General features: G+C 39.6%; 1 protein-coding gene and 1 long non-coding RNA gene across 3 annotated transcripts in view; one reads left to right on the top strand and one right to left on the bottom strand.

The window, feature by feature from the left end:
* LOC111767715 (uncharacterized) overlaps positions 1 to 19,608 on the bottom strand; it is an 85,780-nt gene extending 66,172 nt beyond the window's left edge. The window contains exons 1-3 of one of the 2 annotated variants that reach the window (XR_002799495.2): positions 19,195 to 19,608; positions 17,682 to 17,766; positions 259 to 2,505 (exon numbers count right to left, since the gene is read on the bottom strand). This is a non-coding gene — a long non-coding RNA (uncharacterized lncRNA). Of the gene's footprint in view, positions 1 to 258; positions 2,506 to 17,681; positions 17,767 to 19,194 lie in introns of those variants that run through there. The other variant, XR_011439995.1, reaches the window with a different exon arrangement.
* The window catches only part of WDR72 (WD repeat domain 72), a 219,439-nt gene continuing 212,652 nt past the window's right edge, over positions 19,390 to 26,176 (top strand). Inside the window, exon 1 of the mRNA XM_023617119.2 lies at positions 19,390 to 19,646. The gene's annotated coding sequence lies outside the window, so the exon portion shown is untranslated. The remainder of the gene's footprint in view (positions 19,647 to 26,176) is intronic.

Raw genomic sequence — 26,176 nt, forward strand, 5'->3', positions numbered from 1 at the left:
TGTTCCCATATTTATTCACTGAAATTAGTTTAAAAAGTCTTTCCCAAATTAACTATTTGGCACCCTTAAATACTATTTGTACAAGAAATGCGATATAAATGCTCAATTGTTTCACTTCATTTGTTAATTTTTAGAATAAAGTGTTGGTTCCACAGCATCTCCCAAAGGTGACTAATGAAAGTTTTGTGTGTGAGTATTGTTAAGAACTAATGGATTTTAACATATTTGATATGTCTCAATCCATTATCATTATTATTCTTTTTTTTGTGCTAATATTCTTTCATCTTTGGCAACTGCAACCCCCTTCAAATTAGCTCTGATGTCCATTTGACACGAACTCAGTTGTCTCTAATAGCTTCCTTGTCTTTCAGTATGACAAGATATTCCAGACACATTTTATTCATTTCCTGGCCCAGAATTGGTATCAGCCCTTTCTTCAAGGATACCTACAGTATCCAAGCCCTACACTATTAATAGAAACCACATACACAAAACAATTTGAAATATCAGTGTCGGTGGACTGCAATTTGCCAATATTTGATACCATTCTGTTAGTTGTCTGCCCTTAACTATATATAGGATATTTATCAGGATAATAAATGTCATTACTACAGATATTTCTGTAAAACAAAGTTAATGCCTCAGTCAATAATCTACTTGCTTCATGTAACATTCCATACAACACAATTCCAGTGCACCAAAATAATATTTCTCTGTCTCTGAAAACCAGCTTGGTATTTTTCCTTTCTGGCTACCATTTATTTGGATACCATTGTTCATACTTCTGCAATATCAGCTCTCCAGCCTTATTCCAACCTTCATCCTCCATAACTGCACCCTTTCCCCAAACCACTTAGTTCTTATTTCTATTTCAATTCCACCTAAGTATCGAACACCCATCCTAGATGTCCTCGTCAATGAATGTATGGAATTCTCAATCTCAGAGGACTCCACTATTTAGTAACTGCCTTATCCCACTCATATTCTGTTTTGTCCCATAAAGGAGGACACACAGCCTGCTCTAAGTGTGTACACAGCAACAATTTGTCCCTCCCCACTACCCAAGAATTCGATTTGGCCTCTTAACCAGTGCTTTTCAAACTTTATTATGCACAGGAATCCCCTGTGTGGTCTTGCTAAAATGCAATTCTGATTCAGTAGGTCTGAGGTTGGGGCCAAGATTCTGCATTTCTAACAAACTCTCATTGTGCAGATGCTGCTGGTCTTAGACTACACTTTGAGAAGCAAGGCTCTGCAATGCTGGGATTATATGCTTCTATGAAGAGATATTCTAAACACACACCGTTCTCCTTAATCTCACCATCTGTTCATCTCTACTCTCACGCTTAATGATCCTCCCCCTTACGTCATCTAAATCACAAGACGGACATCAGGTGCAAGCTTGGACAAGTGATACATTGTTACCATTTTGACAATGAGAAATCTGTTATATCCTGTGGTAGTTTTAAAATATGTTACAGATTATTTAGCAGTTCCTTTCTTCAAAAAGGGAACTCATTCCCCTCCCCTTGAACATAGATCAGCCTTAGAGACTTGCTTCTAAAGAACTGCAGAGGGAGTGATGCTGAGTGACTTCCAAGGGTAGGTCATAAAGGGAATACAGCTTCTGCTTGCATGTATCTTTGGAATTACCTTGAAGTTACCATGCTAGAGAGAACACACAGAAACACAGATGCTTGAAAGCCCCAGCATTTGAGCCCTGTTGTTTGAGTCTTTCCAGCCCATGCGACTTTCCAGACATGTGAATGAGCTCGTCTTCAGACAACTCAAGCCCCAGCCACTGACCAGAACTGCGTGACAGATCAAGAGCCAGAACCTCCCTGCTGAACTATACGCCAGTTCAACTCACAGAACCACGAGACATAATAATAAATGATTGTTAATATTCTAAGTCACAGTTTTGAGGTGGTTTGTTATGCAGCAGGAGGTACCTGGAAACATATCACATTTCCCCTTTGCTCCAATTGCCAAAAACTTTGGAGCCAAATTTGACACTCAATCACCCAGCTCTATCAGCTCTCATGGTGATCATGTTTGCTTCTTCCTCCTTTTTGAGTCCTGGTCTTTCTTCTGTTTATTAACTTTATTATTCCGGTGTCCTCTTTTCTAAGCTCTTTCAAATTCTTTTAGAAAATAGAGGAGGTATAAATAAACAATGATTTTCTGTTTCTTACTCATTTGCCTCTACATTCTCATGTTTCAATTTACTTTCTTTCATTCTTTCATGTTGTCTCAGAAAAAAAATTAACGTCCTATTTCCTTTCCCTTCTTCACTGTCTTTAATCTCTCGCCATCTGTCTCCTTGCCATCTGATTTTAAATAAGTACAAAGCTCTTCTGTCGTGAGAAAACCTTTATACTTTCACTACTGCCATGTTTATTACTTTTTTTCATAGTCAATCTTCTGAAGAATGTTTCCCTTCTACTTTATTGAGGCTCCGATGGAATTTTCACTTGTATATCAGCATGTGAAATTCGACACCTCCTACAAAGAAAACACGTGAGTATGGTGGGTGCTTTAATTTAACGCGGAAGAACAATAGACTGTAAATACTGTTACACATAAAAAGCATTCCTTGGTCAGCACCCAAAGATACCTCTTTAATTACTGGAGCTATCTCCAGTGGACATTTTTGCTCATCTATCCTTTAGCAATTTGTAAAACCATATTTTTTCCAAAACGTTCTTAACTACATCTCCAACATTCACTCAGATACAAATAACACTATGTGTCTTTCACCACTTGGTTCAGTAGATTATCTTTGCAAAACAAAAGCCTGGTAATGACAGGAAAAGTGACATTTTCATTAATATTTAATTGTGTTGTGTGTATAATAATGCAATAAATCCTCCCTCTTTGACAGTGTCCTCATGTACCCTGAACTGATGTCTCCTCATTCTTTACTATACCATCTCTCCCCAGCACTGATGAGCACTAATTCAGAATAGTATTGGTTGAGGACAGAGGCTTATCATTGAGTGTAGAAATGGAGGATAGGATCTGTGCCACACTTGGTCCAGGATCAGAAATGTTTACAATATTGATGGGAGTGGATGTGAGGAATTTCAACAAGAATGTCAGACTATATATTCTGCATCTAACGAATATTGTTCTATGAAGCTCTCATTTTTAGAAGCTGATTATTTATTCAAAATTCTATTTTTGGAATTACCAAATATCTTCTGAAAACCATTCAGTGGTTACTTATTTTCCCAAGATAAAGCCCAAAGTCCTTGGCCTGGCTCATAAATTCTGTTGCATCCGGTCTCATCCTAGCCTCTTTATCCCTTCCATTCCCATTTGCCAACTGACAGGCAGCTTATCTATGTTTCTGCCAAACTAAACTATTTGCTTTTCCACAATTGTGACACATTTCCTTGTGTAACCCAACATTTGCAGAGGCAAATCTTGTCTAGATTTCCATCGCCAATTCTTCTTATCCTAAAACTCTCTTTTTACTACCATTTTGTATGATTATCACCTGCTACCCCTCAGTTCTAAACTGGGAAATCAATCCTCCAGAAGACCTATCTGACTACCCACATTGGGCTTAAGTGCCCCTTCTCCACATTCAAATAGCATCCCATCGTATCGCTATGTCCACTATATTGGACTCAACTTCTCACAAGTCTGTCCTCTCTGAGAGCATCTGAAAGAGAGGTCATCTTTTTTTCTTTTCACATTATATTTTCTGCACCCACAGAACCTAACACAACCCTGGCACACAAGACACTTGCAGTGAATGTTATATGTTGAATGAGAACTGCATGTTCATTCCTTTCGATGCTTAAAAACAACACATTTTATACATATGAAGGTAGGTTTGGTTTTCTAAAGGAGTCAAAAGTTATTTGGATTAAGTAGGGAAATAAAGCAAGTGATCAAGTTTAATAAAAGCATTTTTGAGGATATGAACAATATAACTGCTACCTTCCCCCACAAAAACATGTCATAACTGCAGCATAATGAGAATGATTTTCTTATGTAGTTTCTGAAATGTGACTGAAAACCATCCCAAAGGAGGGTTTAGAGTGTGAGAGATAACAGCTAAGGAGAATGAGAGAATCACACCTGAAAGAAACTCTTTTGAATGGGACAATTTTCTTTGTCTGTATAGGGACCAGTTATGTAGAAAAGTGGTTCTAGTGGAAAAAATACTGGGACGGAGTTCCAAGTTCTGTCTCCAGCTCTGCCACTGGCCATGCATATGACTTTGGGAAAAAGATTCCACGGTGTGTTTCCTTCCCCTTGGCGAAAGGGTAGACGAACAGTGCCGCTTATCAGGGAACTGCTACACTGTGGGCGTTCTGGACCCCTGTTGCTAAATGCTAGGAGCAACCCCAGGAATTGTCACAGCCCCAGTGGAGAACTACTGCCAGATGATCTTTCCAGTCCTTTACTGTCCTATCATCCTACAAAAGAAGCAGAGGCTTCTTAACATGACTGGTTTTTTACAACCATCACTTCTATTTAATTCCAGGAGAGATCTTAGGAGATTCAGCCAATGGGCTTACTTTCTAAATGTGAATCTTTCTCATTATTTGGACCCTGTTAGGATATCTGAAATTTCATCAATAGATTCTTAGTCTAGGTTAAAACACTAACATTTTAAGACTCTTACACATGCACTAGATTCCCAAGAGACTCAAATTAATGTCTTAAGTGAGGTTTAGTTGTTATCTGGAAATAAGTAGAGAAGAAAGGACTAATCGATAAGGAGGTATAGCTTAAAATTAGGAGGATCTTGATAAGGTTTTGGGAATTAGAATATTTCCCTCTAAGGAAGAGAGATAAAGGCAGTAAACACAGTGATCAGTTAGTGCACCAGCTAAAAATACCTTAATCCACTGCTAAGGGATATAGAAAACTTCAATACGTCTGGCTTTTCTTATCACACATAATGGGGAATAAACAATAAAAGAATATGGTTGATTGGGAGAAATTCTATCTAGACTTTCACACTATCCATTTGAAAGGATGTAAGTATTTTAGTCTATAAGATAGCACCAAGGTCTGATAGACTGTTTATTGCTTTTTCTCCAGCACCCAAAGAGCCTAAACATTTCTTGATTGCTGTATTCTTTTTTTTTTGAGGAAGATTAGTGCTGAGCTAACTGCTGCCAATCCTCCTCTTTTCGCTGAGGAAGACTGGCCCTGAGCTAACATACACACCCGTCTTCCTCTACTTTATATGTGGGACGCCTACCACAGCATAGTGTGCCAAGCAGTGCCATATCCGAACCTGGGATCCCAACCAGCAAACCCTGGGCCGCTGAAGCGGAACTTGTGCACTTAACCTCTGTGCCACCGGGCTGGCCCTTGATTGCTGTATTCTTGATGCACAACAGAATGGGATAACCCGATCAGCACCATTGGCCTATCAGCACAGGTTAATGAGATAACTTGGGTCATGATGCCCTCTCTGATGAAAGGGGATTTAGGAGGGGGAAAGTTAGGAATGAGCGTGCTCTCAGGGAGATAACAAGTTGAAGTGAGAGCCAGAATAAATAAACTAGCTGAAAGAAATGAAAGGGTAAGCCTACACCAACTTCTCCTGATGCGGGGTCGGTGAGCCGAGGAGTCAAAAGAAAGATTTCTTAGACTCTTAAGATCTGGCAGTAGTGCTCTTTTATTTAGAGAATACAATAGCATGGGGACAGGACCCATGGGCAGTCAGAGCTTCTGCTGCCGCCGCTTCTGCTGCCCCCACTGGCATGGGGACAGGGCCCATGGGCAGGCAGAGCAGCTGCTGCCCCCGCTGGCATGGGGACAGGACCCATGGGCAGGCAGAGCTGGTGCGTGGGGACAGGACCCACGGGCGGTCAGAGCTTCTACTGCTGCCCTGAGTTGAGGGTTAGGGCTAATTTTATAAGGTATGGGTACGTGACTTATTTTTACTGGAGAAAAGAAAAGATGATGTAAAAAGTCATTAAATGATTTCAGTGCAGATGGGGTCTGGTTATTGTGCGGTCATATAACTTTAGATACGAATCTGGCCATATAGATCGGCATGTAGGTGAGGATGCCCTGGGCTTCTCTCCCTGGGGCAGTCCTAATTCATACCATAAAAAAAGTCCACTGGGTCGTATAGTTTGGCATGTAGGCCAGGTCACCTTGGGCTTCTCTAGCTGGGGCAGCCTTAATCCACATCACTCCCACTCAACAAGTTTGTCAACAGCCAGACCTGTTAATAACCCCTTTCTGGCAGTGTCACTCTGTGGTGACCAAGGAAATTTGAGCTTCTCATTAATGTTATCTCAGGAGACCTAAATCGACCACACTGATGTATTTTAAGAGAAGTGAAAGCCTGTAAATCAATGGACTAAGCATAAACTTTGGAGCTAGGCAGATGTAGGTTTGACTCCCAGAGGAGGAGTGTACATCACCGTGTTCCTTCCCCCCATTTTAAATCCATCTACTCTCCCCCGACTTCCAGAGCAGAGGCATTGCATTGGAAGGAGCTAACCAGATAGACGAGGTAAAACTCTCTGGATACAGAACATGAAAAAACCATGATATTTACAGTTGTTTCAAAAAGTAATAGAACTTCACTTATGTTTTACATATCTTACTGTACTTGGAATCAAATATGCATATGCAAATACCATCATGATTTATTATCACATCTTCAATAGTTAGAGTTGTTCTCCCTTTGGGATATTAGTTGGTGATATGGTGTGCCCTACTATAACCCAGGAAATGTATGATCATTCTACTTTATCATCAACTGAAGCTACACCATTATTGCAAAATTATAGTTGTATAGCTTTGAGTAAGTTCCTCAACCTCTGTGAGCCTCCTTATTTTTAAAAAAAGAATTACAGTAACATATAGAGCTTATTATGTGTTAGGTCCTACTCTGGACACTAACACTTTACACTGCATTGCCTGATCCTCATAGCCTTCCTGAGAGGTAAGTATTATTACCATCACCATTTTATAGAAGAGGAAACCTGGGGCCTAGAGAGCTTAAAGATGACAGAGCTTTTGCCCATGGTTACAGAGCTTTTAAGTGGGGTAGCTCGGATTCAACTCCAGACTGTCCTGCTGTGGGGTCCAAGTTCTCAGTCACCGTGCTACAGCTGCTTCTCTTGCTCACCTCCAAAATATTCCACACAGCAATCATTACAGTCAGATCTTTTTGTTACTCTGCTTTAAAATCTCACAATGGCTGTATGCTATGGAGGAAATAACCAAATTTCTGTTCAGAACTAAAGGCCCTGAATTATCTTGTACCTGCATGCATCTCTAGCCTCACTCACACTATGCAGTTTACCTGCTAATACTCCCTAGTATGCTTTCTCAGACTTTTTTCATATATATCTATGATATATTTCATATATAAAAAATTTAAGATTATATATGTGTATATAATCATATAATATATTTTATATTATATATTATGTAATATTTTAATAAAAATGGGATATCAAATACATTATTATGTTACCTGTTTTTTTTTACTCAGCAATGTATCATGAACATCTTCTTAAGCTCATAAATATAATCTTGCAGCATCATTTTTGATACACCACAATTTAATTCATCTCTTAAAGTCAGATAATCATAAAGAAATTTTTATTATAATAAAAAATGCTGCATTGAGATAATATTTATGACTAAACCTTTGTGTAATTCTTACTTATTCTCTCAGGAAAATTTCCTAAAAATTAAATTTTTTGGTCAAAAGGCATATACATTTTTGAGGCATTTCGTACATATTGCTAACTGCCCTCCAAAAACATTTTAACAATATTCACTCACACTAGCAAATATAAGAGTGCATGCCTTCCTAGCATCATTCTATTTTATTTTGGTCAGTTTGATGGGCAAAACAAACAGAAAAACACCCAGTGAGGATACTATTTTAATTTGCATTTCTTTGAATATTTGTGAGATTGAGCAAGCTTTTACATATCTCCTAGATATTTGTGTCCTGGGAAAAATGCCTATTTATTCTTTTTGCACATTTTTAAATTGGGATATTTGTTTTACTTGTTTACAAGACCTCATTTGTTTATTTATCAGACATTTATTTAGCATCTATACCATTTTCTGAATGCTGCAGTATGTGTTGGGAATACAATTTAGTTTATGATCAAACCAACTTTTACAATCTCCTTGAGGTCCTTTCAGCTTTGGCCCCTAACCCAGTTGCACATGTTTTAGTTTTTCATCATGTACAGGAGCACATTTAGCTACTGCTATGGACTGAATGTTTGCATCCCCTGCCAAATTCACATGTTGAAACCTAATGCCCAAATTGACGGCCTTTGGGAGGTGATTAGGTCATAAGAGTGGAACACTCGTGAATGGGATGAGTGCTATTATAAAAGAGACTCCCACAGAATTCCCTAACTCTTTCTACCGTGTGAGCTAGAAGGCATGGTTTATGAACCAGGAAGTGGGCCCTCATCTGACACTGAATCTGCCTGCACCATGATCTTGAACCTCTCAGCTTCCAGAACTATGAGAAATAAACGTTTGTTGTTAATAAACCACTCAATCTGTGGTATTTTTTTATAGGAGCCCAAATGGACTAAGATAGCTACCTAATTCCATCTCAGTTGTCGATTGGTGCCTTAAATGTCAATCATTTTACTATGCCCCCTAGTTCTGGGGTTGACTGAGCTCAGCGGGATACTTCTACTGCTTTTGCTTGAGATCTCTCACAAGGATGCCATCAGATGTCATCTCAGGCTGAAGTCATTTAGAGTCTGGAATGGGACGCTCATATGCTTGCTCCTCTCTCCCTCTTCTTGTAGTATCAGGTCTCAGAAGTGGGCAACTGGGAAGTGATCTGGATTATTTCTGAGGATGGAAAGTTGAGAACTGAAGGGTTTACATTATCCCTGAAATGAGCTGGATTCAATTAAAGTGAAAAAACATGAAAGACAGTCTAAAGGAAAGAAGTGACATCATGCAGAATTGCTAAAAGCAATGCCTAGTCCAAAGCAAACAATTTCTATGTCATGTCCTCTCTCTGTTATTTGTGCATCTTCTCCTTTCATTGCATCAGTTAAAAATAATATGTATGAAAGTTTGCTGAAGGAGCACTACCCAAATGTAAGGCATTGTTGCTGTTATAAATTGGAGTGTGGTCCTAGTTTGTGAATTGATTTTCTCAGGATAATATATACAGTACTAGGATACTAACTGTAGACAACTCTGTTCCTTGACACTTCCTGGGATGCTAATATAATTAAGTTCTGGGAATTAACCTTCCCTTCATGTCAGAATGTGCTAAAATCTATGGGACAGTTTTTCTTCTGGAAACTTCCATTTCCTGATGATTAAGTACACAATGTTACAATCATTTATATAGACAGCTGAGCAGAATTCACAAGGAGACTGCAAAATTCAAACTGCATCTGGGTCATTCTTTCTAAGATATTGTCTCAGGTAATTATTGTGCTGTTACATGAAGCATTTAGAGCATGGAAAATAACCAGGTTTGGTCACTGTGGTAGTAACTTCAAATTGCTTCAATATCTACCCTTTTTAAGATCCAGAATTCCATCATAAAAAATGTGTTTACTTGTCTTTTCTCATTTTGCTTTCAACGTAGGCACTTCCAAAACACGAAGAAGAAACATATTTGACCTTGAAATCAAGCGCTAGAAAAATAACCTGTCTAAATGTTACTTTTCACCTAAAATATTATATTATAGGGCTGCTCAATGGCACTGCTTTAATCAAGAACCTGCCATCATTTTTTTAAGCTCCTAGTTTCACAGGCTTATAACTTCTTTAAAAGTCACCCAAGGATCTTCAATCTCACTGCCAGTTCAAGAAAACACACACACAGAGCACACAATTTTCATTTTTTCAACACAATGTGGGGGTAGGAAGACCATTGTACTAAAAGGTTGAAATTTGAGCCCAGCCCTGTCATAACAAAATGCACAACCTTGAGAGAATCCCTTAAGTTCTTAAGGCCTCCATTCTCCTAGCTAAAATGTCATGTTGGACTTGATAGTGTCTAGAACTCTATAATTTTTATAGGTAGGGCTTAAGCTGCATAGCACGAAAATTGCAAGTCCTAGACTTCCCTCCCCAGTGACTGATCAGAAGGCAATCTTTCAGTCACTACACATCTTTGCCATTGTCAGGTTTTTCATACTTCTCATATTACATAGTCTTGGTTTAGGGGATTATAATCTAGTGAAAGAATGCTTGTGAAATGTCAACAGTAAATGCTAAATTCTTATTATGCATTGCTGGTTTAAGTTGTAAATGACAGAAACCCACTCTAAAAGTTTCAGCACAAAATTAATTTATTAAAGTATACGGTGAGCATTGCCAAGGACAACTAATGGTTTAGAACTGCTCTGTGGAGACGTGAATGCCATTGCTACTGGGCACAAGCATCAGGACCCTTGTCACTGCTGTGGGCACAGGATCTTATCACTAGAGCCACCATCACTGCTGTGTCTGGAAGCAGAGGTCTCTGCCACCAACACGGCTGAATTCTGAAAGGCACCTACTCTGTCCCATCTATGTTAACCCACGTCTCCTATGGGTGTATCTGATTGGTGAATCTAGATTATGCACCTGACCCTGACTGTAAGGTAAACTGGGCAAGAAAGTTTTATCTTTTATCTTGGGGGAGTAGAAGTTGGTAGAGTGAGAAATTTCTCCCAAAACAAAGAGCATTCCAAGAGCCAGGGAAGCCCAAAAGAATACACGTCCATTATAATCTTCTAGCAAATTTTAAGTAGAGCGAATTTCATTTACATTTTTTTTGGTACAAATGTCAGCTATTATTATTATCATGGTAAGTGCTATTTTTTTTTTTTTATTTTAAATGTTAACTTAAGTACTTGTGTGGTTTCGTGTTTAATTTTTTGGTGCTTTCCCCTCAATGATCAAACAGACTCAAGAAATGTCTCTTAATAATTTTCCAACTGTGCATCCATATCAGGTAATCCATCAATTCCACTTTTTTCTCCTCTAGAGACTTTTTTACACCTCTTTTCTCCATTCCACTGTGGACTGGCTACTTTCGGGCTTTGGGCACATGTCTCATACTGGATTTTTCCTTCACTGCTTTCTCCTGTTGACTCCTCTGTTCCCATAACTTCTGGGTATCGTGCTTTCCTTTTAGCCGGTTAACATCTTTGTTTTGTTGAAGATATCCTTCATGGCTTCCTAAAATTGTGTATGAAACATTTATCTTTTTCGTTCTTGCATGAATGAAAATGCCTCATAATTGTCAACTTGGCTAGATATAGAATTCTTATTTGAAAATCATTTCTCCTCAAAAATTTGAAGACTTTGATTCCCTATTTTTTACCACCTGCCTTGGTACAGAAAAGTCTAAAGTCAATTACACTTCTTCCTTTGCAGGAGACCTTTATTTTTCTCTCTTTTAGATTCTGCTCATTGTCCTGGGCATTGTGTAATTTCATAATAATGTAATTTGGTAGGTTTTCATTTTGCTTTGATAAGGATTTTTTTAATTTGTTTTGTTTTTAATGATATTTGTTGGCAAAATTAGAATTGATAATCCTATGTTTGTTCTCCCCCATTTTCTTTGAAATTTTATGATCTATGAAATCTTAAAGTTTGGGAACTGCTTAGAACAAGGATCCCAAACAAGACTTTCGAAATCAGCTGGTCCCTTGGTCTCAATGCTGGCAGAGTCCTTTGTCAGTGAAAATTCATATACAACATCATGATCATAAATATTCAGATCTTCTCTTGAATTTCAAGTAATTTCAGCTTTTAAGAAAAGGAAGGCTCTGCCGTAGAGAAGACTCTGGTATTAGCTACTGAGACACAAAAATTGCAAATAATTTCAAATAAATACAGTAAAGGTTGCAGAAATGAGGCATCTCACCCTATATATTTTTTTCTATTTGTGAAATATCACCCTGATATGGTATTCCTTAAAATTATCCTTGGCCTACCCAGGCACTGAAGGGTTTTGCATTCTTTTGCTCAGTTGGTATTATACTGGTAATAAATGTATTCTAGCCTCTCTACTTAGTTCTACATGGTCAAATGAGTGACTCTTTAGTTCCTGGTTATTTTTTAAAATTTCAATACAGTAAAATTCACACTTTTTGGTGTAATAGATACACATTCAAGATATAGAACAGCTCCATTATCCCGAAAGGCTATCCCATGCCTCTGGCAACCACTAATATGTTTTCTGTCCCTCTAGTTTTGCCATTTCTAGAATGTCTGACTTGTTTAATTCAGCACAATGCATCCACATTTTTGTGTGTATCAACAGTTTGTTCTTTTTTGGCTGAGGAAGATTAGCCATGAACTAACATCTGTTGCAAATCTTTCCTCTATTTCATATGTGGGTTGCTGCCACAGCAATGGCGGACAAGTGGTGTAGGTCTGCACCTGAGGGTCCAAACCCATGAACCTGGGCTGCTGAAGCAGAGCACACCAAACTCAACCACTACGCCATGCGTCAGCCCCTAGTTAGTCCTATTTTATTGCTGATTAGTATTCCCATATACGGATATACCAGAATTTATATATTGACCAGATAAAGACATTTGAGTTGTTTCCATAAGTATTTGCATACAGGATTTTGTATGAACATAAATTTTCACTTATCTTGGGTAAATACCAAGGAGTAGTATTGTTAGATCAGAAAGCAAGTACATGTTTAACTTTGTAAGAAACTGCTAAACCATTTTCCAAAGTGTCAAAACCACTTTCCAATGTCACTATCATTGTATGAGAATTTCTAGGTTTTTGGTATTTTCACTGGCATTTGTCATCAACAGTTTCTCTTTTTTTAAATTTTAACCATTTTAATAGTGGTTTAGTGATACCCCATAGTGGCTTAATTTTCACTTCTTTAATAACTGATTGATGTTGAACATGTGTCTCATGTGTTCATTTTCCATCTGTAATATTTTTTTTGGTGAAATGGCCAAATACTTCGGCATTTTTTAATTTAGTTCTTAGTTTTTTTATTACTGAGTTTGGAGAGTTCATTTTATATTCTGGATACAAATCTTTTATCAGATATATAATTTGAAAATAATTTCTCCTAGTCTGTGGCTTTTCTTTACTTTTTCTTAACAGTGCTTTTCATATACCAGAAGTCTTTAATTTTGATGACATCCAATTTTTCAATTTTTTCTTTTATGAGTCATACTTTTTGATGTCATATCTAGAAACCTGTGCCTAACCCAATATCACAAAGATTTTTCTCCTATGTTTTCTTCAAGAAGATTTATAGTTTTATGTTTTACATTTAGATCTATGATACATTTTTAGTTAATTTTTGTATAGGACGCAAGATAAGGGTTGAAGTGCATTCATTGATTCAATGTATGGATGACAACAGTTCCAGCACCATTTGTTGGAAAGACAATCCTTTCTCCATTCAACTGCATTTGCATCTTTTTAAAAAAAATCAGTTGACACTATTTATGTGCAGGTCTGTTTCTGGACTGTTTTGTTTCAATGATCTGTATGTCTGTCCTTTCACCACTACCACTGTAGTATAGTGTATCACTGTAGTTTGATAGTAAGTTTTGAAATCAGAGAATGTGAATCCTCTACATTTGTTCTTCTTTTTCAAAATTGTTGACTATGCTAGTTCTTTTGCCTTTTCACATAATTTTAAAATCAGTTTGTCAATCTGTATAGAAATTTCTGATGGAATTTTGGTTGGGATTACACCAACTTTACAGATTAGTTTGAAGAGAATTTTTACAATATTGAGTCTTTCCCTTGGTGCACATATAGATACGTCAGGTTGTATATTCACCAGCTGAAGGACATCTGAGTTATTTCTGGTTATGAATAAAGCTGCAATAAACATCTGCATAAGATTTATTTTTATTTCCCTGGGCACTTAGTGGGCTCTTTCTTCCTGGAAATTTATGTTCTTTATTTCTATTAGATTTCCTTCTGTTATTTCTTTGGTCAGTCATCCCCAGCCTACCTTTTTCTCTGTTGTCTCTTAGGGGAGTGATTGGTAAGTGTTGAAACTCCAGGATTGATCTAGTTTTTTCTTCTTTCCCATTGTCAATCTCTTTATCTTTGTTACTTACTTGCACAAAGATTTTCTTAACTTTATTTTTTAATCTTTCTATTGAAATGTATACATTTTTAGCATTGCTTTAATTCCAAAGAAATATTCATTCTCTATTTGTTTCTTTTTAAAACATATAGTGTTTTAGGGGCTGGTCCCGTAGCAGAGTGGTTAAGTTCGCGCACTCTGCTTTGGCGGCCCAGGGTTTGGCTGGTTCAGATCCTGGACACGGACATGGCACCGCTCATCAGGCCACGGTGAGGCAGCATCCTACATAATACAACCAGAGGCACTTACAACTAGAATATACAACTATACACTGGGGGGCTTTGGGGCGAAGAAGAAGAAAAAAAAGAAGATTGGCAACAGTTGTTAGCTCAGGTGCCAATCTTAAAAAAAAAAAGTTTCTTAATCTTGTTTAATGGATTCAGCTTCTCCTCTCCCTGATAATGCTTTCTTATTTAAAATTTTATTCTGTTCCCTGAATTGTCTCTGTTTCTTCCTTTTCCCTTTTCTAATTTATACATTTTAATTTCTTTCATATTGGAGATTTTCTACATAATTCTGGTGATCCTTTACTTCTTATTAAAATGTAAAAGTAAGGCAGTCAAATTCAAGTGGACATTCTTTGTGTAACAGCTGGACTTGTCAAGTAGTGACCTTCACAGTTAGATGGGTACTCATCTATTTACAAGAGAAATTTGCAAATGTCATTTTTCTTGAGAACTTTTTCTAGAATCATCCCATTTTCTTTTAAGAAAATGTCTCCAGTGTTCTGCATGGGATTATATGCCTACTTGCCAGCATTCTTATAGCTGATGGCATTTAAGCACTGAGGCCCCTGTTTAATAAGTAGACTTTGTCCTATCTCCTTATTTTTCAGGATTCTCTCCATTGGTTGGGCAGAGTCTGGAGTCTTTCTCTTTCTTTTGTTGGGCTGGGGTGGGGTTGTTCAGATAGGTAAAGGGGCTTATTAAGTATTTCATCATGGATAGAAACAAAACCCTGGGAGAACATTAGGAGTGGGTAACAATTACTTCTTCCTGAGGGCTCAGAAGATGCTGCAAAGAGGAATCATCACTAAACCTGGGTTTTGAAGTTAGAAGAGGCAAATTGATTAAATTTGCTGGAGGCAGGGATGGAGAGAGAAAAGTATTTGTAGGAAGAAGTATCTGTGCAATATCAAGGAAGCTTAGAAGAGCATAGTCCATTTCTGCAGCAGTAAAGGGTTCAGTGCCATAAGCTTGGAATTTAATATGTGGATCAGGGCAGAGATCCAGCATTTCATCTCGTTTAAAGAAAAACATTATTTATTAAAGTATCTAAACCCTTTATCTTTTAAATGCTAAATTTAAAAGTTTGTTTGCTTAGTTCAATCTGTACTAATCAATATATTCCAACTCTATCACTTGCTACTTGTATCTAGTAACACAACATTTACAATGTTCTCATCTGTAAAATGGAGATAGTATCTGCCGGTAGCAGTCAGGGTTTTTAGTTGTGTGCAAGAGAAAGCAATACTTGCTAATCTAAGCATAAAATGATTTTATAAAAGGATATTGGATCTCTCTAGGGAAATGGAAAACTAAATTTGGATGTTATGCAGTCATGACAAAGTCCAAAATCACACTGCAGCACTGGTACCACGGAGGCATGGCTGCCATCAGCACTAGGCACAGAAACTGACACCTCTGCTGCCAGAGGTTGGATGCAGCTGCTAGAAGCACTGCACTGCTGCCTCTGGAAACCAGATATGGCTGTGGTGCTGCCATCTCCCTCACCAGGATGTATTTTGTCTGGGGCTGTGAATCTGATTGGCACAACCATAGAACATGTGTTCATGTCCTGTGTATAATGGAACATCAAACAGTAAACAATGGTACCGTTTTGCAGCTTCTCCAGGAAGACACAGGTTCTGCCTCATAAGGAAGGTGAGAATTCTCCAAACATAGGAAAGAGGAGCAAAGACTGGATAGTTAAGAAGAAGGATAAATGTCTACATAGTTCAGGCTATCAAAAGGGGTTTGGAAGATAGATAAAGCATTATAATGCAGAAAACTCTAAAATGCCTGATATTATTAGTATTATCATCTTTAGCACATCATCATCATGGAAGTTTCCTGAATAAATTCTGTATTTGTTTTCTATTGCTATGTAACAAAACACTGCAAAACAACTGCTTAAAGACTACAAACATTTATGATTGCAGAGTATCTGTGGGTCAGGGATTAAAGAGTGGCTGAACTGCGTGGTTCTGATACAGGGTCTCTCATGAGGTTCCAGTCAAGATGTCAGTTGAGACTGGAGGATCCATTTCAAAGATGGTATTCTCATATCAGGTGGCCTCAGTTCCTTGACAGCTGTTGGCAAGAAGCTTCATTCCTAACCACATGGGCCTCTATAGAACTGCTCAAATGTCCCAACAACATGTTAGTTGGCTTTCAGAGAGAGTGATCCAAGAAACAGCGAGAACAAGATGGAAGCTACAATGTCATTTTATGATGTACACTTGATAGTTACTCTCCATAATTTCTACCACATTCTATTTGTTAGAAGCCAGTCACTAAGTACAGCCCACACTCAAGGGCAGGCGAATTAGGCTCCATCAAAGGGAGGAGTATCACAGAATTTTTGGACATGTATTAAAAGCATCACAAGTTATTATTTATTATTTCACAGAATTGGCCAAATTAATTTCCTTATGCATTATTTCTATTCATTTTTGTATTATATTATGTCAGAGATTCTATTCTGATTTGAAGTTAATTTACCATATACCCTCCAGGGATATTTATTTTATTTGGTAAAAATCTTTCACTGCTTAAAAAGGAGAAATGATTGCACTGGATAGCATCTTATCACAGAAACACATTTCAACTATGAACGAAATATTTGTCCTTTTGTTCAAACACCTGAATCCTATAGTATAGAGATTAACAGCTATCGCTATCCATGTGGTGGGAGGAAAGGGAGGAGACATTTTGGTAATTCAAGGCTCTTTTCTGAGAGCACAAAAGTATTCTAGGAACACAAATTTAAATGCCTTCAGTGGCCAAACAGGTAATAAAAATGGTGAAGACTACAGGGAGTGAAGAGGCCTGTGACATTCAAACTCAATTTAAAAAATAACAGTAACAATACCAGGCTAGCCAAATCAAACACTTCCAAGTGGCCAGTTTGGCTCTCAGTGGCCAGCTTGCTCTTCTTGCTGAGGCCTATATGGTCTGATTTGACTTCTTTGGAAATTCTCCTTCTGAATTCATTAGTTTTGGAACCAAAAATGATCTTGATCTACCTAATCCAACTTTTCTATTTTACAGACAGGAATCTGAGACAAGGCACTTTCGCATTTGGGGGCCCCTTCCTCCATAAAAATTATATTTTATGAGGTCAAATAAAAACAAATTAGAATGAGGAAAGGAGAGACTTTATTCAAAAAGATTTTATAAGGGACTATTGCAGCGGGGAGGGGGCACTACATGAGGAAGAAAGCTCTGATCCTTAGATCCATAAGCCTTTCAAAGGTTAGGCAGAAAAGGTCTTTTCTTTTCTAGGAAGCAATACACAATGCTGGAGAGGACAGGATGTGGGGAAGAGGGCTGAGTTAGAGTGGCATGATCTTATGGCAGAGAAGAGAAAGTTTTACCTGGTGGCCAGCCTATTGTCAGGTGGGCTGTCAAGGAGGGGTGTATTCTGGCTCAGGCTGAGGGAGGATGGGTCAACGTTGAGGTCTAGGGAGAAAGAGAGAAGACTAACTAAAGTTTGGTCAAGTCAAGGTAGCGGGTATCTTGTTCAGATTGGTTAGCAAGCACAAACAAATCAGCTAATCATTTATGAAGCAAAGAATGAGAATTTGGAGGGTCTGTGGCCAGTCTGGTCATTGATAAACAAGGTAAGTCTTATCAGGACCTCTTATCTATTTCATTTGGGGATGGATGATTCCTTGCAGTAAACCATTTCCAGAACACAAAGGGGTAGGAAGATTTCTTTAACTCTTACTGTTTTCTAGAATTGCAGGGCTTGGGTAAAGTTCACCACTGTCAACAATTGCATTGGTATAAAGACCAATAAATTAATATTATATATTATAACATTTTCTTCAACCTAAAAGTTCTTTTTTTCCTTTTTCCTTTCTTTCCATTTGCGCAGGCCCTAAAAATATCAAGCGCTTTGATCTGAGACCCAGAGAGATTGAGGGCCTTTAAAAACAACAGAACTAGTTACAGAAGAGCTCAGACAAGAGGAACCAAGTCTAGGGCTTTTTCCACGCCGCTCCTCTACAGAGACTGAAGAAGAATCTGCCCAAGAGGTAGGATGAAGACTTGGGAATGGGGTGGGAGTGGGAATATTTGAAATAAGATCCTGCAGACTTAGAGGCGACGATAAGTGAGAAATTCATTAAAGAGCCGGGGCCTGGGGGAATCTTAACAGTCGACTGTTACACGCATGTCATCATTCAACAATATTTATTATGTATTTACTATATGCTTGAGCTGACAGTCAAGGAGGGGAGGCCAATGCAACAAGCAGTTGCACTAAGTCTAACAAGTGTCATGACAGAGGAATTGAAGTATCCTGAGAGTGAACAGCAGGAAAACCTAACCTGCATGGGGGACGTGAGCTTCCAAGGGAACCAAGAACAGAAACTGACCAGGCAGAGGATGGAGAAGGTGAGGGGAGTGTCCCAGTCAAAGGGATTTCACACAGGAAGATTCGGGGTACATGCGAACTTTGACCCCAGAGGAGACCTAAAACTTAGGCTCTTACTAAATATCCTTAGTATTTGGGAAGCTAGGTATCAGTGAAAAGCCAGTGTTTAGAATTTCTCCCCACCTGCTTCCGGGAGTCTTAGCATTCACGACTAGGCTGCCCAGAGGGTATGGACTGGAAAGTAAAATAACTGAGAAGACACACTGTTCCTCACATTTTTCTAAACCACTCGGTCCGTCGCGGTACTTGGCCGACTCAAAGCAGGTTAGGAGGCCGATTTCAATGGTGAGTTTCCCCCCCGCCCCATTCTAGACCCTCGAATCTCACTGTCCCCTGCTAGGCGGATGCAGTCTTGAGGGGAACTTCCTCTCATGCCTTCTCATCTCAAAGGGCCCTGCCAGGGTCCGGGGCCGAGGGTGAGCCGCCCGGCCTCCCTTGATTTTCCTCACCTGACCTCGAACTCTCAGCCCTGGAAGGACAGGCCACCTCGAAGGCTGCGGGCCGGCAGGTTCAGCAGCCACGCCAGGGAGCTAAGCAGGGACCGGCGGGCCGGCGGCAGCCGGAGGGAGCCTGGCGAGCGAGGGGCGGGGCGGGGCCAGGCGGGAGTGGGCGCGGCGGGGTGGGGCTTGGGGCGGGGGCGGGGCGGGGCGGGGCGGGGCCGGGGCTGGTCCCCACTGCCCAGAAGGGCCGCCCCTCTGCTCAACCGCTGTTTCTGCCAGACTGCCAGGCCCCTGCTGCTCCCTGCTCGGGGCTCGGGTAAGGCGGGCGCCCCCGGGCTCGGCTCAGGCTCCGCGTCCCGGGCGCTGGGTCACCGGCTGCCCCGGGCTGATGCCCGCCCGGCTTCCCGCCCTCAGAGCCCGCGCAGGCCCGGCGTTTGGATACTGAGGGGCGGGGAAGGAAGGTGAGCGCGTGTAGCAGTTGCTATGACCTCTTCTTTTGCTCCAAGTTCTTGCACGTGGAAAATTCTCTCTTCAAACTCTTGTCCAGATGTCGCATCCGTAGTGACAGAAGTCGCTCATCGGACACGTTGGTCCTTTCCGGTCAGGGGAGGGGGCGGGAGAGGGGGCGGTTGGTGAGGGCCTCCTATTCCCACCTGTGGCCCTGGGAGGCGTCTGCCCCCAGAGACTTTTAGGGACCCGCCATTCACCATTGAGAGCGTTTCTTGAGACTGCGAAGTTGGACTTCTAAGGAACGAGAGTCGGTTGAATTAATTTCAAAATTGAGCTCAGTAGCTGGGAAAACGACTCGGGCTGGCGCGGCTGTGACAGCTTGCGGGCTGTCCAGGGCGGGGAGATCCGGTGAAAACTTTCCTTGCCGCGCACCTGCGGCCGAGCCAGGCATAAAGCCAGCTGTCACAAGACTTTTCCCACTTGTAAAGCTGGACAAGGGGCAGGAAAATAAAGCTGGGTCGGGGGGGAGGGGAGATGTCTGCTCTGACAAAAATCTGGAGAAGATGAAATACTGGGAATATTCACTTCCGGGACAGGTGCTTCCTTATTCCACCCTCCTCATTCACTAGAGCATTTTTGTGTATATTTCTAAACAGTTAACTAAGATCCAAACAGAACGTGGCTATATAGCAAGGTTACCTTTTTTTCCCTTTCTCTCGCAGTTTTATGCTAAATGAGTTCAAGGTCACCTGTTGGAGACAAGGTCACCTACTGGAGACTAGGTCACCTGTTGGGAATATTTTTTCCTACAGAAAGGGTTTAGAAACTTTTGTTTCTTTCATCCCCTTCCCTACCCACCCTCCCTTTCCAGGCCCCCTACACCCAGTGAGGTTGCCCTCCACCCTCCTTGATTCTCACCCCTTAAAGACCAGGGGTGAGGAAAGCACCCACTTTTGTCATGCAAGTATTTGTGGTTAGTTTGGTCTTGTGACTTTTGTTCCTAACCTTCCTTTGGTTCCAATTCAAAATTAAAATGTACCAATAGTGTTTTCTGTAAAGAATGAGAAGGGTTGGAGGCAAAAGGGAAACTGTCCATGTAGTAAAATGGCTATTTTTTTAAACCGCAAAACTTGGGACTCTGTTGAATTCTTTTTGGGAAAGATATTTTAAAATTATAATTATTTTATCAACAAAATATCAACTGTTAAGCTTCTCCCTGTGTGTGAAATCTTACATTGATAGTCTCTACCCAATGAAGTAAATGCTTTAGAAGTCTAAGGTTCTACTTAATAGAGGCCAGCTGGAATAGAAGTGTATTTAAGTTATGAAATAACTTCGTGGAACCTTGAAAATAATGCTATTAGGAATATTTCAAAGTTGCTGCATTCCGATATCTTTGTGGCTTCACAATTCACTTATTCTTTCTGTTATTTAATAATGTTACTCACAATATGTGGCATCTCATTAATAATTCTGTCAGTGCATTATAAAGAACATCTCTCTGGGACTCTGTTCTGAAAGTATAGTTATCTTTCCCAGTTGTTAGTATTTTTAGATTCAGTTCTGCTCTAGATTGAATTGTAGGCAGGGAGATGAGGTGGGGACCAGGACTAAAGGCATCGGTGCCCTGAGCTCTAGTACCGGATCAGCTTTGAAGTCCTGGCAAGTTCCCAAGTTAACTTTGGGGTCCCAGCAAGTCCCTTAACATATGTGTGTCATTTTTGTCCTCAAAATGAGGAGCTTGTCTTTGGTCGTAATGGACATTCTGGTCCCTTTGAACTCTTCTATAAAAGGCAAATCCTTATGTCTAGAGCTAGGTATCACTGCTCTAGAGAAGTATGCCTTCTAGAGTTTGCTCTCATTTCCAGAGGGTGTCCTTACATGCTGGGCCCCACCCCTACCCCACAATAGCAGTGCAGTGCAGTGATTAAGAGCTTGAGTTTTGGAGACTGGTGGATCTGTCTTTGTTTTCTAGCTCTGGTCTTGGGCAAGTTACTTATGTCTCCAAGCCTCATTTTCCTCCTTTTTAGTATACAGATAATAATAATGCCTGAGGTCATTATGAAGAGCAAATGAAGTGATGCACATAGCGTAAGTAGCACAGTGTCTGCAACTCAATAGTCAAAAATGGTAGGAATTGTATTTCAACAGTGACCTCCCTCCTCTTTCCCTTTGAAGAAGATGGAATTTTACCTGGAAAAATGTGAAGACCTATACCTGGGTGTTTGAAAAATAAGCAAGTACAAGATGAGGAAGTTGTAATTAACTGAACCATCAACCTCATGTTTAATTGACTGTGTTTTCTCTGAGTCAGCAGTGAGTTGTAAGGGCCCAGAAAGCTGATATGATTTTAGGCTGCTTTAGTAGAAATTAGAATTCACGTCTATATCCAAGATACGTTTCTATGTGTACCTTTTGCTCTTTGTGTGGACCTCAGAGTTACACTCGAGATGACCATTTTCAAACTGATCTGTCTGAAGCAAGAAAGGAGAAAAGAGAGGCAACTCTTGAAGCCATATCATATCCATTCATAACTATTACATTAGTTGTTTGACTTCCTCCTCAACATTTTTTGACTTCTTGTTATACGTAGAATGCCCTGATAGAGGAATGCAAAGGAAAACAGGGCAGGTTCCTGCCTCCAAGCATTCATAGTATAGTTCAGGTCACGTGAGTAATTATAGCAGAGCGATAAAAGGTCTGATAAGGAGAAAAGGGAATGCTGGGAGTTGAGGAGTGCTAAATATCAACCAGAAGAGGCTCAAATGAGTTAAAATTTAGTTCCAGTTTTGAAGGTTCCAGTTTTATGGGAGTTTGCCAAGAGGAAATGCTGAGAAAGAGGATTCCAGTCTGAGGGAAAAATTTGTATGACGGTATGATAGAGTGAGAGAGCATGACAAGTGCAAATCATGGCACACGGTCTCCATGCTGTCCCATCCTTTTCTGGCTATGGAACATTGGCAAATTATTTTGCCTCTCTGAGCTTTAGTTTCCTCAAACGTAAAATGAGGATTGTATATTTTACATTATTTGGTACTGATTTAACCTTCAAGTCTTTCCTATGAGGCTGTCTACCTCAAAACTTTGTTGGAAGACTTAGTTGTGTGTAAAACATGAGGCCATCTGATGCACAGTTGACAATCAACCAGTGTGGTTCCCTCCACCCATCTCATTCTCTTGATTAGAGAAAACACAACACTAATCTAGCCTTGAGTATGGAAGGGATTTATCATTTCACGCATGTTATAAAAAGCTGACCAAGAAATGTTGTAACTCTTCTCTTTCGGAAGAGTTTCCCCAACCACTACTGTCTTTCCTTCAACACACAAAGGCTGTGTTGTTAGCCTGTATATCAGGGGCAGGCTCTATAAAAGGAGTTCTGATCACATTGAGAGTTCTTTGGGAGCAAAAGTTAGCATTCCTGCCATTTGCATGATAGAATCTCAGACCATTTTAGGCCCTGCTTCGTGCTCCAGTCATTGTGTCAGTCTGAAGCTATTGAAGTGAGTCTTAGAAAAAATTTTTGTGGGGAGGGGATATTGAAAATTGGTTAGTTATTTTGGAGTACCGAAATGCAAACTGAACATTTTGGGAGGAATTTGTTATTAAGATTTTACCCTCTTGCGATTTTTCTTTACTATTGTTAGCTCTTAAAATTCTTTTTAAATTTGGAAAACTTTGTCTTGAAATTCCAACTTGATCGTGTATAAATTGTCTTTCATGCAAACAGTGTTTACAAATTTCCTGAACAATTGAATATCTAGAATGTCCCCCTTTAGGCCTTTTTCCCACATGAATTTCAAAGAGAGGACCTCAGGCAGTTTTGTTGCAAAGTCCTACAAAACAGGGAAGAATTGTACATGCCGTTGAGACAGCTGTAGATAGCAAAAGAATTTACCTACTTTAGATTTCATTCATTGCAGGGAAAAATAGTGGGTCAGAGGGCCAAGCCAGGACTGTTTACTAGAGAAGGCCCAGATCAGGCCGGATATTGGCATTTTCGTTAGGTCATACACACGAGGCCCAGAATAAGAACTTTTTGAGGGAATTGTTCTTTTTGGTCATACACTCAGTGCATGTTGTTTAAATTTCATCAATTAATTTGAATTTTTAATTAATTGTGCTGTGCATGGGGGATGCTGAGATTGAATGAAGTTCCTTAGCCTCAGTTGTGAATAAGAATGTCTTTGGAGGGCTAGAGAAAATTCAAATTCCTGGGCCCTACATCTTAGAGCCTTCTCATTTAGTACAGCCAGCCAGGGGCCCAGGATTCTGCATTTCAGTAAGCCTTGTGGTTAATTCTGATGCTGATAGATACTTTCTTTTTTTTTAATCAATGTTTTTCCAGCATTCTTCTACACATTTACGTAGATTCTCTGGCGAATAGTGTAATCTCTCTGTCTAGACCTTATCATTGCTGTCTAAGTGTCTAAACAAACTCAAACTCTGACCCTCTTTGCCTTTAACCAAGTCAACTTACCTTTCTGTTGTTGTTGTTTTTTAATCCGTAAAATAGGGACTTGGACTGAATGTCTGTAAATTTCCATGCTGCTCTTAATTTGATGCTTTTCTCTCCTTTTGATATAGTAACATCCAGATTAGTCTAAAAGAGTATTCTTTGAGCACTTACAGATTCAGACCCCTCTTTGAAGAAATGGACTGAGTGAGATCTACGCAGAGCTCTGTGAAATCCTTAGACTCTTTGGGGTATCAATACACCCACTTTTTTTTGCTAAATTAAACAAGGAGGCCATTAGACTGAGGTGGCTCTACTGCCATGGCTGCCTACATTAGCAAACCAAAATCTAAGCCAGTAAATGCCTCAAGGTTATGAAATTGAAACCTAAGGACAACCAATCACAAACAGCCAACTCCGCTTTACGCTATAGCTAATCAATAATTTCCTTACTCTGCTTCTGCCTTTTCTCTATAAATTCTCTCCCTGAGCTCCTGTCGGCAGAGTGCTCCTAACCACTTCCAGTTTGGCACTGCCTGATTCAAATCTATTTTTGCTCAAATAAACTCTTAAAATTCTTAATATGCCTCAGTTTATCTTTTAACAGTTCATTGCCACCTTCTTACGTTAAGAAGTGTAATAATGGATGATTTCAAGACTACGAACATGAGAAGATTTGGTCTATAGAGACCTAGTTGGAGACTAAGCTACCTTTTAAAAAAAATTTTTAACTGTGGATATAAATTACCAGCTGAATATTTTAGTAATTAAACTTCCCTTTGAGAAGCCCTCCTGATCCCCTCCCCAGACAGGGTTAAGTGCAGCCTGCCTTCGGTGCTCCATATACCTTGTGGGAATCAAGCCTCAGCCCTTCTCACTCTGAGGTGATGGAGGTTCCATGATCTGTCATCATCGTGGGCCAGAGACTGGTCCCTTCCTCTCAGTCTCAACTGGTGACCAGAGTCAGGCAGGTAGTAGATGCTTCATAAATACTTAAGTAAATTAACTGCTACTTCCAAAACTGCTGTTAAGACAAAATTCAGTTATTTTCTGTAACACATTTAATAATTTTCTCCTCTTTTCTAAATGTGGAAAACTCTGTGCTAATTCTATATGCTTGCTTTTGAGAAGTGCAGTGTATTTAATGTGATCATTATTTAGAAATTGAAAATAAAAATAAATTTTAATAACAGTATATTTTTTTTTTTTTCAGGTAGGAGAAACAGTGACTGTAATTCTTGATAGCCCATCATGCTACATGGGCACACAAACACTGATTTCTCTTCTTTCTGAGGCACTGGGAAGTGAGCATTTGAAGCATCTTTTCTGTGCATTTTGATTTCCTATTGAACAATAAATGCAAACAGGAAGAGCTTCAGTTTTTTTTTTCAGTGAGATCACAGAGATAGACCAAGTCAGAGCAACTGTCTTGAATAGCTAATATCTGACACCTGGAGAAGGAGAAAATTATTTTCTGCCCTCCATGTTGATGTGTATAGAACATGTGTTCTGAGTAGCTACTATTTTCACTGCCTCTTTTTCCCGTTGAAGTGCAACATAAACTATTTTAATTAATATTGTGTCACCAAAAGGGATTGAAATAGCCAATTGAATTCTACCAAGATAGAGTCTTCTGATGAAAACATATCTTTATTGATTGTGGACAAAGAAAATCATTCTTAAAATGAAATCCAGAGAAAAATCATATCCCTCAGAGAAAATTTCTGAGTGGCAGGCTGAGATTAACATCATAAAATTGAATTTGTGCTGCAAGCCTTTGATGTAATCAGCAGCTGGGAGATGGTGTTGCCCTTACTGTGCTCCCTCTGATTGTGGTGAATTATTGTGTGGAATGAAATAAGTGTTTCTTGTGTCCCTCCTCCAAGAAATACAAACAAGGTATTACTAGGTGGTTTCTTGCCAAGTAAAATGGGTTGGATCAATTCCAGGCCTCTTGAGCTCTCATACACCCATGAACTGTAGGAGTCAGGTATTTATTTATGCCCTAGGGACAGAATTTCTTGATATCACTGGACAGTGACTTCTTTGGTCAACAGAAACCCAGCAGAGCAGAGACAAGGGCTT

This window comes from Equus caballus, chromosome 1 (genome assembly GCF_041296265.1).
Source record: "Equus caballus isolate H_3958 breed thoroughbred chromosome 1, TB-T2T, whole genome shotgun sequence".
NCBI lineage: Eukaryota > Metazoa > Chordata > Mammalia > Perissodactyla > Equidae > Equus > Equus caballus.